This window comes from Stigmatopora nigra, chromosome 18 (genome assembly GCF_051989575.1).
Source record: "Stigmatopora nigra isolate UIUO_SnigA chromosome 18, RoL_Snig_1.1, whole genome shotgun sequence".
NCBI classification, from domain to species: domain Eukaryota; kingdom Metazoa; phylum Chordata; class Actinopteri; order Syngnathiformes; family Syngnathidae; genus Stigmatopora; species Stigmatopora nigra.
In genome coordinates, this window is record NC_135525.1 from 7,405,297 (window position 1) to 7,421,532 (window position 16,236).

The 16,236-nt window shown below is 39.4% G+C and overlaps 1 protein-coding gene and 1 pseudogene across 4 annotated transcripts in view; one reads left to right on the plus strand and one right to left on the minus strand.

Moving 5' to 3' along the window:
• LOC144211314 (glutamate receptor ionotropic, delta-1-like) overlaps nt 1-16,100 on the plus strand; it is a 111,444-nt gene extending 95,344 nt beyond the window's left edge. Inside the window, exons 21-30 of one of the 3 annotated variants that reach the window (XR_013329578.1) lie at nt 431-555; nt 2,377-2,462; nt 2,895-2,978; nt 4,454-4,547; nt 4,963-5,037; nt 5,135-5,437; nt 6,361-6,587; nt 8,551-8,630; nt 13,706-15,767; nt 15,876-16,100. The gene's annotated coding sequence lies outside the window, so the exon portion shown is untranslated. Of the gene's footprint in view, nt 1-430; nt 556-2,376; nt 2,463-2,894; nt 2,979-4,453; nt 4,556-4,962; nt 5,438-6,360; nt 6,588-8,550; nt 8,631-13,705; nt 15,768-15,875 lie in introns of those variants that run through there. The other 2 variants (XR_013329577.1, XR_013329579.1) reach the window with 2 other exon arrangements.
• Nucleotides 3,240-15,886, minus strand: LOC144211316 (uncharacterized; annotated as a pseudogene). The gene is made up of 15 exons (XR_013329580.1): nt 15,608-15,886; nt 10,422-11,357; nt 10,140-10,292; nt 9,895-10,068; nt 9,753-9,826; nt 9,493-9,660; nt 9,160-9,250; nt 8,968-9,049; nt 8,837-8,893; nt 8,318-8,405; nt 8,175-8,243; nt 7,989-8,075; nt 7,789-7,920; nt 7,483-7,588; nt 3,240-3,778 (listed from the first exon to the last, which is right to left on the minus strand). The product of XR_013329580.1 is annotated as an uncharacterized LOC144211316 (transcript).
• Nucleotides 16,101-16,236: the final 136 nt, after the last annotated feature.

Here is a 16,236-nt window from a genome sequence, read left to right on the forward strand (position 1 = left end):
TTCATTTTTTATTTCATTTATTTTATTTTATTCATTTTTTGGGTTGGGGCAATTATTTAGTTTAAAATGAAAGTGGAGGAAATGCAGAAATTGGTTAATTTGCATTAATTTGCATAAAGTAATCATGTTAAATCGAATATATTATATTAGAAATTCTCCCCAAATTAGAACAGATGACAAAGTTAAAGACTAAACCACCATTACTGCTTTTTACCAAATAAACATTCAATTTATACGGTTAAATAATTTGCTATGAATGAACAAAGTGTAAGAAATGCTATTTATATATGTAAAAAAAAAGATATTTCTTAGAATTGTGCCATGCATTTGCTCTTATTGTTACATTTCTTTTCAATAGAAATTAAGTCAGAGATGAATAATTGATTAATGACAATATCTAATATGGATTAGTCATTTTTTTCTGTCGCAGGTGACAAACTAAATTCTCTTAAATCACGTGCAGCGCAATCCCTGAATGACATCTACTTATATACTGGATAAATATCAGTGAAGCAGTAAATACATAAAAGGAAGAGAAGATCAAACTGGATACATGTGAGTTGTGTATTTGTTATTTTGTCATAGAATCCATCTCATCAACTCTGTTATTTTCTTGTTGGTGATAAATTTGGCAGCAAACGCAAGCCGGGGGCCTTTTTTTTTTGTGTCGTTGACTTTCCGTTTGCGTTGACAGCCTGCGGGAAACTAAAGTGCACCCACTTTGTTTGATGTTGTCACTCAGCGTTCAGTATTGTCACTGAGTCGGAATGGGGGTGACAAGCCCACACTAGAGAAAATACACAATCCAGGAGGACTAGATAGCATTTTTTTAAATGATAGGGTATAAAAGCCTTAAAAAAGTCTGTTCCTTTTCTAACTAAGCTTTTGCTACTATACAAAACTAGCCATATAGTTTGTCATCTTTCACTGTACATCAATATTGTCATGTTTTTTTTTAATTAAAAGAAGCATGTTAATTTTTTTAAGAGAATGGGAATTTTATATTTTAAATTCCATACCCAAGTCTAAGATCTCAGGTGTCAAAGTGGCGGCCCGGGGGCCAAATCTGGCCTGCCGCATCGTTTTGTGTGGCCCGGGAAAGTAAATCATGAGTGGCGACTTTCTGTTTTAGGATCAAATTCAAATGAAGAGTATAGATATATATTAATTGTCCTGATTTTCCCCCTTTTAAATCAATAATTGTAATTTTTTAATCATTTTTTTCTGTGTTTTTAGTTCAAAAATCATTTTTTTAAATCTACAAATATGTACAAAAAAGCTAAAATAAACATTGTTTTAGATCTATAAAAAAAATAATATTCAGGGCTTTTAATCCAGTTATTTTAATCTGTTTTTAAATTTAAAAAAATCTAAATATTATTATCTAAAATGGTCCGTCCCTAATCAAGTTGACGTTCAAATGTAATTTACTGAAAAAGGCTGAAAACTTCTATAATATAAAATTGCTTTGGCAACATTTTATGATATTTACAAAAAAAAATGAAACCTTCTTTAAAATGAGGCTTTCTGAATTGCTCACAATTTTAGTCTATTTACCATCTCCTCTCAAATTGGACCACAATTGGATGAAGGAGAAGACTTGCCATGTAAATGTAAAATTCATCTCTAGGCTCCCTTGCAAAAGACTTGATATATGTCCTTTTTTTTGTATGTGATAAGGAGTTAAGAAAAAGGAAAGAAGATTGATCGCAGAAATAAATCCCACAGTATAAAAACAGTGTTCATCCTGCGCATTTCCATCTCTTGTGATGGAAACTGCTGGCCGCCAATGATGAAATATTGACAGCGCCTCGCTGCAGGCAGACAGGATACCCCGAAAAATAGAATAAATGAAAAAAAAGAACTAACACCAAACCAAAAACGTACACTTGTCGACGTAAACTCAAGACAGTTGAGATTGGTGAAGAATTATAAAGTTAAAGTAGGTGTATGTATGTTTTTTTCATCGAAACCCCATTGGCCAGTTGCTACGCCGTGTCTCCATGGCAACCTGTCTTATCTACTACACCTGATCTGTGGGTGCTCTCAGGTGAATTAGTCTGCGTGCGAGTGTCAGTGGACTAAAGAAAAAAAAGAAAAAAACAAAGGACGATGAGGGAGATGCCAGGATTGAAGCAATTACTGGCGCTTTTTCGTCCTTGTTATCCTTTCCAAATGTCAGCTGGGAGATTTAGTGAGGCGGGGGGGGGGGGGGGGGGGGTATTGAAGACCACCGATGAAGAGGAAGTGGAAAGGTGTTGAGACCTGTTCACATTTTCAAATGTCTTTTTTGTCAACATATCTGAAAATTTTATGAAGCACTACCAATGATTTATTTATTTATTTTGTTAACTTCTTTGCCTTCTCTTTCCATAGATTGACAGCGATAGGCGTCCAATCCATTTGCACAAGGAGGGATGGCGGTAGTTGATCATGTTTCAGGCCAAGTGAAACTTTCTGTGGTGAGTTTACTCATCATGTCATAAGGATGATGGCAATTAGTGAAAGTTGTAAATTCCCCAATCTATGTAAAGTCATTGGAATACTGCAAAAGAAATTTGGTATCATTAGAAAGCTCTAAATGTCCTCTAAATAGCAGTTGATGTGATTGGATGCACTGGGTGGGAGATATTTTGGATTACAAATGTACCCTCCCAGTAAAAATGGTTTTTCAATGTCTGTCAGTAATACTGAAACATTCATAGTCAGCCCCCCCCCCCCAACCCATGAAAAAAAAGAGCCAGATAGCCATTCAGTGCATATTTAGCCATTTTAATAATGATTGTTCCAACAGATCAGAGAGAGAATATACCCGATTATAGTCGTATGCTCCATTTGTCTGTATAAAGGTTTATTATGCGTGAATAGTGAAATCCAATTTTGTGTTGTTTTAGCCTTGGCAGAGATCTGCGTTGTGGATTTCCATCGTGGAGGCAGCAGAGGATGCTGCTGTCCCAGCAAAATGGACATGACAAAAAGTATGACATTATCCAGTTGTTCTTTATGAGCCAAATGTCAATGATGTGTTGTATTTTGTGCAGTCCGATAGTGAAAGTTGATATCCACCTTAAAGTTCAAGTCCTAGTACACACTTTGTCCTCACTACGCATTTAGACAGTTCAGTAAACTAATCGAAACTGACTGACATTTTTTCTAGCTACAACATGACTACTTTCTAGCAACAGAGTACCAAAAGTCAAATTATATATATACTGTTATAGACTTTACTATCATTTGCCTCACTTGTAATATAATACAAATGTATGTTAGTTGTCACAGTAGTATGAAAGTGTAGAGGACAAAATGTGTAGTAAATACTACAGGGCTCTTAAGATGGATATCCAAGATATTGATCAAATGTTCAAATGGGCTGAGCAGCACTTAAAGGGACAGCACGATTTTTATTCCGTTGCATATTTTCAGAACAAGCACAAGCTGCGAAAACGAAGCGCTGCTAATGATAAAACAGTGTCACAGTGCTCAATAAATAAGATAACTTATTAAATAGACTTCCTCGTGACAGAGTTCAAGTCTGGAGGAGGATACTTTAGCCACTGTCGGCCGCCTCCTATTGCATGCTGGGAAGAAGTCAGTTCACGTTGTCACACGGGAAGCGTCGGAAAAGGCGGGTCTCACAAGGCGGACGCGGCGACCTTGGGGCGGGAGGGGGGCGTTGGGATGTGCTGAGCCGGGTGGGGGAGGCGGAGATTCTGTCTGCCGGAGGGTTGGCTAGTGGGTTCTGCTTTTCCGTGGGGGAGGAGGGACGAAATACCTGTGGCTGAAATACATACAAATAATGTTGAAATCTCTTGTGGTAAAAATAGAGCATTGTGACATAATAGTTTGTTTTGTGTCAGATTAGCCAATTGATAAAGTGCTTTGTGTGAGCAACATTTGCACAAAAGCAACACAAAATCTTTCTAGACTGTTTACTTAACCCGTCATCGAGCCAAAGTTGTAAAATATTTGAGCCTCAAGTGAAACAAGTGAACTGCAACAATTGGAGTCAAGTAGAACTTTGTCAGTACTGACCCCTGGCGGAGGTCTGATGGAGTGTGTATGAGAGAAGATTTGCTAAATTACTAATACAGTGGAAGGTGAGTTTTTGAATATACAGTAATACAGTGTTCCCTCGGTCATCGCGGTTAATGGGTACCAGGACCACCCGCGATAAGTGAATTTCCACGAATTAGGGATTCCCCTTCAAAAATGCTTAATTTGACCTTAAAAAAAACAAGGTGCAATAAAGGTCTAAGTATGATCTGGGTGTGAAAAGAGACAAAACAGCAAATACTACTGCCTAATATTGGAGAGTGGTGGCCCAGTGGATAAGTCATCAGTTTCCTGCTTCTTTGGTCTTGGGTTCAAATCCAAGCACCTGCAAAGATTTTCCCCATATTATTCAGGTAAATGAATAAGATAAATTTACAAATACTACTGCTTTCTCTCACAGGGTGGTGGCCCAGTGGATAAATCATCAGTCTGCCACCGGTGTGGTCCTGGGTTCAATTCCCAGTGCAGGCAAAGATTTTCCCACAATTGTTCAGGTAAAAGTCTGTGTTTAACTGAATAAGTATTCAGTGGTGAATGAAACATTTAGTCAAAAAATGACTAAGTGTTTCATCCAATTTCCTTGGATGTAACGTTTCAACACCCATGTATAAGTGGGGCACGAGTTGGTGTTGTGGGTTGCACACTCGCCTTTGCACCGAGAGAACGTGAGTTCGCTTCCCGGTGTCGGCGGTTCACTGACCAAGCAAGCGGTCGAGGGTCGGCCGAAGGCCGACCCGAGAACGCCTTTCGCACAGACAGGTCCCTTCAACATTCTTCCGAACTGCCGAAGGCAGTTCGGAATATAACCTTTTGCTGAAAAGTATGACTAAGTGTTTAATATAAATTAAAAAGTTTTCTTTTTTTTTCTTCTTATTCCATTTACCAATTCTTATTCCCAATTATTTTCAGCCAAACGACGGCAGCGGGAATCGAACCCAGGTCTCCCGGACGGGAGTCCTGTGAACTAACCTCTGCGTCAACCAGGTGACTACACTTTCCTTAGTAATCATTTGAGTGTCTTTCCAAGAAGTACACAGAAACAACTAAGTGAAAATGTGTGCCGACCGGGAATCGAACCCAGGTCTCCCAGACGGGAGTCCAGTGCACTAACCTCTGCACCAACCAAGTGGATAAACTTTCCTCCGTCATCATTTGAGTCTCTTGAGAAGAAGTCCACAGAAAGAACGAAGTGAAAAAGTGTCCCAACCGGGACTTGAACCCAGGTCTCCCAGGCAAGAGTACAGTGAACAAACCCCTGCGCCACCAAGTGACCACAGTTTCCTTTGTAATCATTTGAGTGTCTTGACAAGAAGTACACAGAAACAACTAAGTGAAAATGTGTCCCAGCCGGGTTTTGAACCCAGGCCACCCAGACAAGAGACAGGTGAGTTAACCACTGCGCCACAACTTGGCTACACTCTCCCTTGTCATCATTGGAAGGTCTTGACTACAAATACATAGAAATAACTAAGGGAAAATGTTTCCCAACCAGGATTTGAACCCCAGTCTCCCACATGGGAGTCAGGTGAACAAACCTCTAATCCACAAATATACATATAAATATTTATATACATCCATATATTAGTATATATATACATATATATATATATATATATAAGTATATATATACATATATATAAGTATATATATACATATATATATATATATATATATATATATATATATATATATATATATATATATATATATATATATATATATATATATATATATATATATATATATATATATATATATATATATATATATATATATATATATATATATATATATATATATATATATATATATATATATATATATATATATATATATATATATATATATATATATATATATATATATATATATATATATATATATATATATATATATATATATATATATATATATATATATATATATATATATATATATATATATATATATATATATATATATATATATATATATATATATATATATATATATATATATATATATATATATATATATATATATATGTATGTATGTGCGTTGCGTGTGTGGTGCATGTGTGCTGCGTGTGTGTGGTGTGCGTGGTGCGTGTACATATGTACCACACTAACACACACACACACGCACTTCACACATGCACCCACTACACATGTACATGCACAACACACACACACAACACACGCCGCACACACACACACGCCACACACACACACGCCACACACACACACACGCCACACACACACACACGCCACACACACCAAAAGTGAGTACATTTTTTGAGACACCCTGTATGTATTTATTTTCATGCAGGTGTCCCTTGACGGGTGCAATGTAGTGCAAAGGAGGTGGCAAACCATACCAGGGCGTGTCACTGAAGTACAGCACGAGTGTTTCGACTCCTGATCGAGGTGAAGGTGAAAGGAAGCAAACAAGACAGGACAGAGCGAGGCGTCAGAAGATGACGGTGAAATGTTACCCGAGTGGACTGAGATGAAAGCAACAACCCTGGTCGAGACCGAGTTTTCGTCTTCAGCCTGGTAATGCAGTCTAATTAATAAATGAAATTAACCTTCGTGAGCTCATTCATATTTCAGTCAGTTAATATTGTAGCAGCTTCGTGCCGCCAGAGACACTATTTTAGCTACGATTTAAATGTTTTACACTGTTTTTTTCGCAGTGGAAAAACTCCACTCCAGATGTATTCTACATTTAATCTATTTTTTAATCTACTTTCTTACTCTCACACAATCACTCTACCTCTCACTAACTCACTCTCACAATCACTCTTTCACTAGCTCTCACTCGCACAATCACAAGCTCTCACTAACTCACTCTCACACTCACAATCACTCTTTCACTAGCTCTCACTCACACAATCAATCACTAGCTCTCCCTAACTTACTGTCACTCTCTCACTGTTCCACTCATGCTCTCTCACACACACTCACTCTCAAACACTCACTCACACTAACACCAACTCACTCACTCTCTTACTCTTACACTCACTCTTACTCTCTCTCTCTTACTCACACTCACTCACGCCAACATTCACGCACTCTCTCTCACTCTGTCACACTCACACTCGCCAACATTCACGCACTCTCTCTCACTCTGTCACACTCACACTCGCCCTCTCTAAGTGTTAGAGCTAAGTTTAATAAACTACCATTAATAGACAATTGCACTATAAATAAATGGGACAATTAGCAAAACCTAATTCGGGCACTCATGAATCAATCCAGGGGTGCTTTCAATATGTTTAAACACATTAATCCTTGTTGTATTAAGAGAAAAGCATGCAACAGATGTGTCACCACAAACCAGGAGAATATTTAAAGTGTGAAAGATTAGCTATAATTCATCTCAATTAAAAGCTTCTTAGTCAGCATGCATGGTGAAAAGGGGTGGCTTGCAGGAAGGGGCAACACTCACTTTTTCTAGCAAGATGGGAGGGAATGCTGGGTTTGGCTCTCCCACCAAATGGTCTGGAGCGTTGGTACTGCCAAGGTGGAGAGAGGAAGGCGGGAGGAGGGAATGTCTGAGGGATGGGGGAAAACAAAACAACGATGGGTGGGTCGGGTTGGTGATCACCAAAGCCATAGAATTCGTGTCGAAATTGTACACTGCAGAGATAGTGATTCATCAATTTTCAGACTCTTAAAGTCTCTGACGCTGTCATCGAAATCATGAGTTACCCTTGCTTCCAATTTAAACATTAGGTGAGGGGTGTGTTGTTACCGTACGGTCCCTCCAGGGCGTCTGGGAAGCCACGCCTTCACCCGCTGCCTCCATGCTTGTCTGCGTGTGTTGCTCCATCTTTTCCAACCTCTCTGTTGAACAGTGACATCTGCTGCTTGCTGGAGCAACAGCCTACGGAGGAAAATTCCGAAATATTCTGAGGGTGTTAAAATACATGGGATTTGAAAAGGTGAACTGACCAGCTGGAGGGTGAGCTTTGAAATGATCTGATCTTTGTTCCTCACATCCTCTTTGAGCTGCTGAACTTCTTGTAGGAGAGCCTCAACCTAATCACACAAACAGGAGAAGTTCATAAAGAGGCAGTCTGGCAAAAAAAACAAGGTTGGTGAGGTGTTTTCTTAAAAAGAACAATGTCCCGTGCTCACCTGCGATTGGTCGCCATCTTCAGGGCTGAGCGTATCCGTTGTCAAAGTGTCGTCGTCTGTGTCGTCCTCCTAAAGCGAGTTAAAGTCGGGCGTAAGGGTGGATTCAATGAGTGTAAAAATATGGGTTTAATGAAGGTGCTTACCTGTAGCAGACACCTTCGTAGGTGTTCAAGCTGAGACCGAAGGGCGCCAAAGTCTTCTGCCAGGTCATCCACGTCCACCCTGACAGTCCTGAGGGGGTGGAATTAGTTTAAAAACCCTGATTTGGAGTGAGCTGTGCAACTAGGTTAGCCAGCTAATTTCCATCAAAATATAGTGATGCCTTGAGATACAAATGGCCTGATTTAAGTTGATTTTTTTTTCTTTTACTTGCAAGGAAAATTTTAAGGATTGTGAACCTTCAGAAAAGAGGTTTGAGCCAAATTCTAAATGGGAACAGATATCAACATATTGGAGGTAAGATGGAGGAAAATACCATTACACACAGGCATATATTCTTTGTCCTCTGGAACTGATATCTAATTTGTAATTATTTCAAAAGGAAAAAGACATTTTGAGGTACTAGTCTGGTAACTCGTATCTCTCACTTGTGCATATTTCTATATATACTTTTTAATTTTTTTTACTTTGTCAACTATATATTATAATTTTAAAGTCATCACCTATGAGGCGAGAGATCCAGAGTGACTTCTCGGTCCATGCCGTCGCATCCTTCCTCCCTGGCATCACACAATAGTCATCTTAGTATGGTAACCTCAGGAAATCCTTTGGGTGGAACGAGAAAATAACTCACCTGTCATCACTGTGGACATCTTGAGTGCCCCAACAGAGCTGCCTCCTCCTCCACTCTGCCATGTGCGACGTCCCATCTCCATCTGTTGGGCAAACCACACTCGCTAATTTTAGCATTTACTATAACGGACTTACACTCAATCTAAGTATGAAAGCTAAAGTGCTTTTGAAGGTCAAAGTTGAGTTTCCACACCAGTATGTGTTGAAATGTCATCAGGAAAGTCGACATCCAGCATGAGGTCGTCGTCATTTAAATCAGAAGAGTCCACATTGGTGAGGGCGTCCTGGAAAGAAGAATATTATCAAAAATTGTAATACTGCAAATTTGCAATCAATAAATTTCAATGGTTTTAAATTGTTGACTCTGGCTTGTATTATGTATAAAAAAAGACTTAATAATTAACCAATTATTAAAAATCAACATGGGAAATCACTATAATTCTTTACATTTTATTACAATAAATTAATCTACCATGTTTTTAGTGAATAATTGTTAAATATTCCATCGTAATAATGAGCATCTTACACTGCTATTGACGTCAGAGTCAAAGCTTCCCACACGCGGCGAGAGCCCGCACTCCCCTGCTTGTTGAGAACCGGCGGTGCCTAGTGGTTCTAGTCCCTCTTCGTCCCACATGTAGATGCCCCCGGAGCCGTAGCTGTCCGAGGGGGACAAATCCAGGGATGAACCACCCTGGACCAAGAAAAGAAAAAAAACATCCATTCATTACTATAAACAAAAACAAACTATCAGATTATTGAGGATAGATTGAATGAGATTTTTACCTGCTCATGATAGTCAGATGGACTAGACCCGATGTGGTGGGAAAACGGGGTCAGATGGTTCTCTCCATCGTCACCTGGTGATAAAGAAACCAGTTTGTCAATTGGGGCAGTATTTAAGATTAAATATGCCAAAGTCACTCACCTGTGATAGTCCCCCGGGTCCAGTCTAAAGTATCATCCAAGAAATGGAGTTCTGTTGCTACGGCAACTCCATTTCCCGTCACCTCGCGGTCACAGAAGGCGGCACACGATCGGTCCAAGCCCGAGTCATTTTCGTCGTTCTTGGCGAGGAGGAAGGTGACTCCGCCTCCGTTTCCTTGATGACGAGAAGGTCAATTAGGAGAAAGGCGTGGTGGTCTTGGAAAGGCGAGGCAGTGAGACCCTTACCTAGGTTGTCAAAGTCGTCCATGTACTCCTGACTGGCACGGTCGTGATCCATTGAGGAGCTGGAAGACAGGGACATGTCCTCTAGAGTTTCACCCGGGTTGGAAGGCTCTCGGGATGGCGGCCCCTTCGACTGGGTAACTTCAGGAGTGCGTGCTGGAAAATGAAGCACACAATTGGTATCAGGAAACAAAATACTGTCCTTTCTATTGACTTTTTAGTCATGTTGGATTTCATTTGTGCATATGAAACATTTCAATTGAAGTCTTAATTAGGATGACTCACCTGGGCTGCTTTCTGTGGAAGTGGACGTCTCCACTGAGCTTTTAAGTATTTCTTGGCTAGTATTTACCCCGATGGTCCGGGGTTGTTTATTGAGGGAGGGCCTGGATAGCTTATAACTAATACCGTTGGTTTTAGGAGACAGAAGCAGCTGCTTTTTAGCTGTCCCAGTTTGGACATTTGAAGTTGTGGACTGCTTCTTACTCAGTTTTGTATTGAGGAGTGGAGAGGAGCCGTAAGTGCTGGGGGACGCCCGGCCCTGGACCGTCAGGCCACATGATCGTGCGGTGTCGCTCTTGGTGAGGCGGGAATGCGGCGTCGAGCCGAGGTTGCCCGTGGATCGGGAGAGGGCCGCCGGGGGCGGGGAATCCAATCCAGAATCGGGACAAGAAGTCAAAGTGGAAAAGGAGCGAATGGACCGCTGAGGTGGACGCAATTTGGATTCAGAACAGCCATTGAGTTTTTGTGTGGACCCGGCGAGTTTCGATTTGGAAACGGGAAGTTTGTTTTTAGGGATAGGAAGCCCCGTTTTAGGGACAGAAGGTGCATTTTTATGAATAGGAAGTGATGTGTCTGCAGCAGATTTGAAATGATTGTCCCGGTGGGTAGAATTGTTGCGTTCAACTGGTCCGCCCCCATTTGCCACCTCATTGTCTTTGCTGAATTTGAAAGAATACTTTCCAGGTGTACGAAAGCTCCCGGTTCGTCTCGTTGAAGGCGTCGATCCGACGGTGGTCCCGTTGCCACCTGTTGGCTCGGGGTGGGGGTGGTAGAAGCCATTAGGAATGCGGGTGGTGGAAAAGGAATGTGAGGGTGTGGCGGCAGGCGTGGGACTTGAACTTTTGGACCATGAGCTGAACTTGGGCAACCTGGATACCGGGGTGGGCATGGCGCTGGCGGACATCAGATGGCGACAACGCGGCTCGGAAAAAAGAGGAGCTGAGGGTAGAAGAAAAAAGACGAGGGTTAGTTGTCAGTCCTTGTTTATTATTAACAACTTAACACCAAACAAGGCATCTCGGTAGCCTATAAAGGTTGTTTTTTTTAATGACCTAAAGTTGGTCGAACAGGGTTAGAGTTCCAGCACCCCCAAAACTCCTAGTGAAGATAAGCGGTCCAGAAAATAAATGAAGGGATAAAAAACAGATCATCAGTACAGAAGATGAATGAATGCCCCAAAGTCTGTTTCAATTGTCAGCAAAAATCCTGCTGTGTGACCACGCCCACCTCCACCAGAACTGTGAAACTTGCCTCCCTTCACCAGTACACAATATTTTCACAAGACTTTCTGATTGGCCGTCATCTTATGACACACGACTGTGTGTGTTGTGTAAACACAGACACGTAATAAAATGAACACGAGTGTTAACTGTCTGACAGACACACCCTGTAAGTCCAGTGTAAAACGTGCACGTACACAGACAGACACACACCCACGTGTTCCCTTAGGCTGGGGAGAGGCCAGACAAAGCAGCTGTTTTGTTCTAATAAGGCTAGATTTGTTGCCGATTATGGCTTTAATTGGCATGTCACTCAGGTTTTTGCTCGTATGAAACCATAAAACAAAAACATGAAACCACAGTGACAGACTGTAATAAACACGAGTCTTCTAAATAAAGCTATTCTTTGTTAACTTTTTGAAATACTTTTTGTTATATTAAGTTTTTTTTAAATTGCACTTGGGGAGAAGGATAAGCAGTCTTAATGAATGGATAGAGGGACGACAAATTGCATTTATTTTTTACTCTTCCGAATATGTTCTACTCATTTGATATATTTTTTGCTGCTTTTTGCAAAATATTTACTGTAACTTACACATTGTTGACAGTCTTTCAAATGTTTTCTTACTCATTATACATATACACATGTGTATACAGTATATGTATATGTAGATATGTGTACATGTGTATATTTGTGTATATATGTATATATGTGCACATATGTGTATATGTGGATATATGTATATATTTGCATATATGTATATATATATATATATATGTGTGTGTGTATATATGTGTGTATATATGTGCATATATGTATATATGTGTATAGGTGTATATATGTGTATGTGTATATGTGTGTGTATGTATATGTGTATATGTGTGTATATATGTGTATGTGTGTATATGTGTGTGATATGTGTGTGTATATATGTGCATATATGTATATATGTGTATAGGTGTATATATGTGTATGTGTATATGTGTGTGTATGTATGTGTATATGTGTGTATATATGTGTATGTGTGTATATGTGTGTGTATGTACATATATAAAAAGATTTTTACATTTAGCTTTTTGTTTACATATTTCTATGTATTTAGTTTGTCTGGCTTAATTAGTTTCAAAATGTAAAGGCTTCAACACAACAAAAACAAAACGTTTACCTGCCAAGTAGTCAGTGGCATCCACGACAAACTAAAACCCACGTCTTGGAAATTGGCTTGTCCATAAAAAAACAACTTATCCTGCTCCGATAACTAAACTCAACTAGTGAGCAGAAACGAAAAGAGCAGATGATAAGCGCCGCTTTTATCTGAGCATCATGAGCTTCATACATAACCGCACCCGTAATCTACACGTGAGCTTTTCTTTCCAGCTCCCGGATTTTAAGGGGTTTAAAAAAGCAAGCAAGGGTAACAGGCTGACTCACAACATCTGTTCCGGGAGGACAGTCAGATCACAACTTGATGTTAGCGTGAGTGGGATAGCACTGGGGTGACATTCGGGTTAGCGTGAAGGTGAGATGGATTTGGAAGGGACTATAAAAATCCCTTTCTAGTGATTTGGACTTTTCACTGCAAAGAGATTTCTTTATTGCAGACAAGGGGTATCAAACTCATTTTTGGCACGGGTCATGTCGTAGTTACGATTTTTTTTTGTTCCAAGAGACGTTTTTGTCTTCCAACAAGGCATATAGGATTTAGTTTGATGTATTAATCCTTTGATTGTAAATTAAAAAGTAAAATAGGAGTATTTTTTGTCTAAATTTTAGATGTGTTTTTTTTTAATAGTTTTGGATTGAGTGGAACAAAACCTCTATATTTAGGGATTTGGTTTTGAAAAAAAAAAAAAAAACAAATATTATTTCTGATTCTTAGAGGAAAAATATTAAATATTAAATCATTTGTTTTTCATTTAAAAAGGAAACTGCTTATCAGTATCAATGTCAGCTATTGGACTTTGCATTTTATATATTAGATATAGCATCTAATACAATGACGTTACATTACCAAATGCTGCCAATGACATTTTTCATTGTCTTCATCTCTCCTCATCCTTTGTGAGGTCACCCGATTCCCGCTGAGCATACATCAACAATGTCTTCATGCTCCATTTATCCAGCCAACCAGCTGAACAAAAATCAGACAGCCAGATTCATGGTCTCGCTCGCTCTTTGAGTGCCTCCCCTTCCGGAATGGAGGCACTTTGAGGTCTACATTGGCAGGAAATGCAGAAGAAGAACCATCACATATCAGCCAAAACATTCAAAAACAGGAAGTACAAGCACTCTTTTAATCCTAACAAACAATCCAACTTGTGCACCTGCCCTCGCAATCAAGCACCTTCGAACCTTCATCTATTACATTTCAACAACGTGAGCTCAAAGGTGCATTGATAAGTAGATGAAGTCATCTGAATTTGATTGGATGAGCAATATGGAAGATTTACCAAGTTAGGTCACTTGTATATTTTACCCATGTTCTCCTAGTAAAGCCAAGTCACATGACTTGAGTCCCCTGATTCTAAAGTTGCAGAAAAAGACCACCCTCGCCAGTGTCATGGCAACCTGGCAGAGGACAACTTCTCTGTTGTACTTGGAAGGCTTCAATCAGGGGGTGGGGGGGTTGAACCCCACTAGAAACCATCACTGATGCAGAACAAAGACGCTCTGTCTCCTCACAGCCTTGAGGGTCCAAACACCTCATTTCTGATGGACACGAGGCAAAACCGCCTGACTCCATCTACTTCCTATAAACAGCCAAAATTTTTACCAAACAGACAAGATAACATGCATTTTAATTAGACCCCACCTCCCAAGGATTCTATAAAATGCTTATTCATTCATCATCAAAACAAAAATTAAGAAGGTTCAACTAAACAAGGAAACATTATTCCTGTTTGGTTTTATGCATTAGTATGACTAAGTTGATTACTCATAATTGCTTTTTTAAAGAACCAACATCACATAACATAACATTGTGCTTGACTAAATATGGAAGCACACTGAAAGACATTTAAAATAACGTCATATAATATGCGATAATGTGCTCTCATTGGCATTTTAACCATTATAAGGTGACAACCTTTCACATTATGACACACGATCACATACACACACATCGATTGACCTCATCAGCAACAAAATGTCACTCGACGTGTGTCTTTAAGTGGATTAGTTTTTCCATGAGACATTCAACATGAACAATGATGGGTGTGTTGTTAAACATGCTGCGTACTCCAATTCAGAAACACAATAAACGTTTTGACCAATTTAAGGCCTTGGTGAGTCTGCCTTATCATACATCTGCTGAAACGTTCTTTTTGTTAAAATGGGAATTATGTTGAAAATAAGATGACTAAGGCAATTTTAGCATTGCTATGACAAAGCTTTTTTTTGTGTCATGGGTGTTGATAAACAATGTCTGTTCCCATTCAGAATGCATTTGGTTTATAGGGCATATTTACAATATTAATTATGCACATGCCAAATGAAACTAGTTCTGTTCCAATTGGGGAAAAATCATCTACATGCCTTTATTTTATTAGATGTTTCATCACATATTCTGTTATTATGACTTCCAGAATTACATTGACTTTTACACCTTACATAGGATGATCTAACTATTTGTTTACATTCTTTTCATTAAGACGATAGTTCACGTGATACACTCAATATGGATATTATCAAGGATGCCAATTTTCTGTCCAATATTATGCTTCATCTTAATGAGACCATTATAAACACCATTGACTTTTTTAGGCCAATTTAAGGTTAAATTGAGCAGATCCAAGGTTTTTAGGTCACTTGTGCAAAATATATCAATGGGAATGTACATCAATTATCATGCATGAGATGTTTACCACCAAATAAAACAGTTTGTATTTGTTTGTGTTGCGTGCGTGCGTGCGTGCGTGCGTGCGTGCGTGCGTGCGTGCGTGCGTGCGTGTGTGAGGCAAGCGGCTCACCTGTCGCCACTAAGCAGCATCTGGAGTGCGGAAAATGCGGAAATGGCGGCCTGGAGGACAACGGTGTCCCCGTCCTTTCTGGCCGAGAGAGACGCGATCCGGGAGCCGGTAGACGTCAGGAGTCAGATGTCGGCGATCCTCGGTGAGGAGAACAAAACAGGTGAATAAAGAATGGAGTTTTATGGGTTTCATTCCAGGGAGGCTCTGCTGAATCATCCGCGCACACGCACGCGAAATGTTAGTCCCTCTGCGCATGTCTGTTGCACAGCTGACGCCTGGTGGTGATGTCATTCAAGCGCAGAACGTGCAAGGTTGGAAACTGCAGGAAGCAGATGCATTTTCACACTAAAAGCAAGTCTAAAAAGAAGAAATACAAAAAGAAATCTACTACTAAATGATAAAATGTCCCATATTTAACTAAAAAAAACAACCTCAAAGTTCCTATTTGTTTTTTTTATTTGGTCAAAATAACAAAAACAAAAGGATAAACATTAGGTAGTGTCTTGTTTATCTTGCATTTGTTGTAATTTCGTTTTAATCTAACAATACCTTAATCAAAAATATACTTTTATTTAAAATAAAAAAGTATTTACTATCAATGATATTATTTTGTGTTATTTATCAAGATG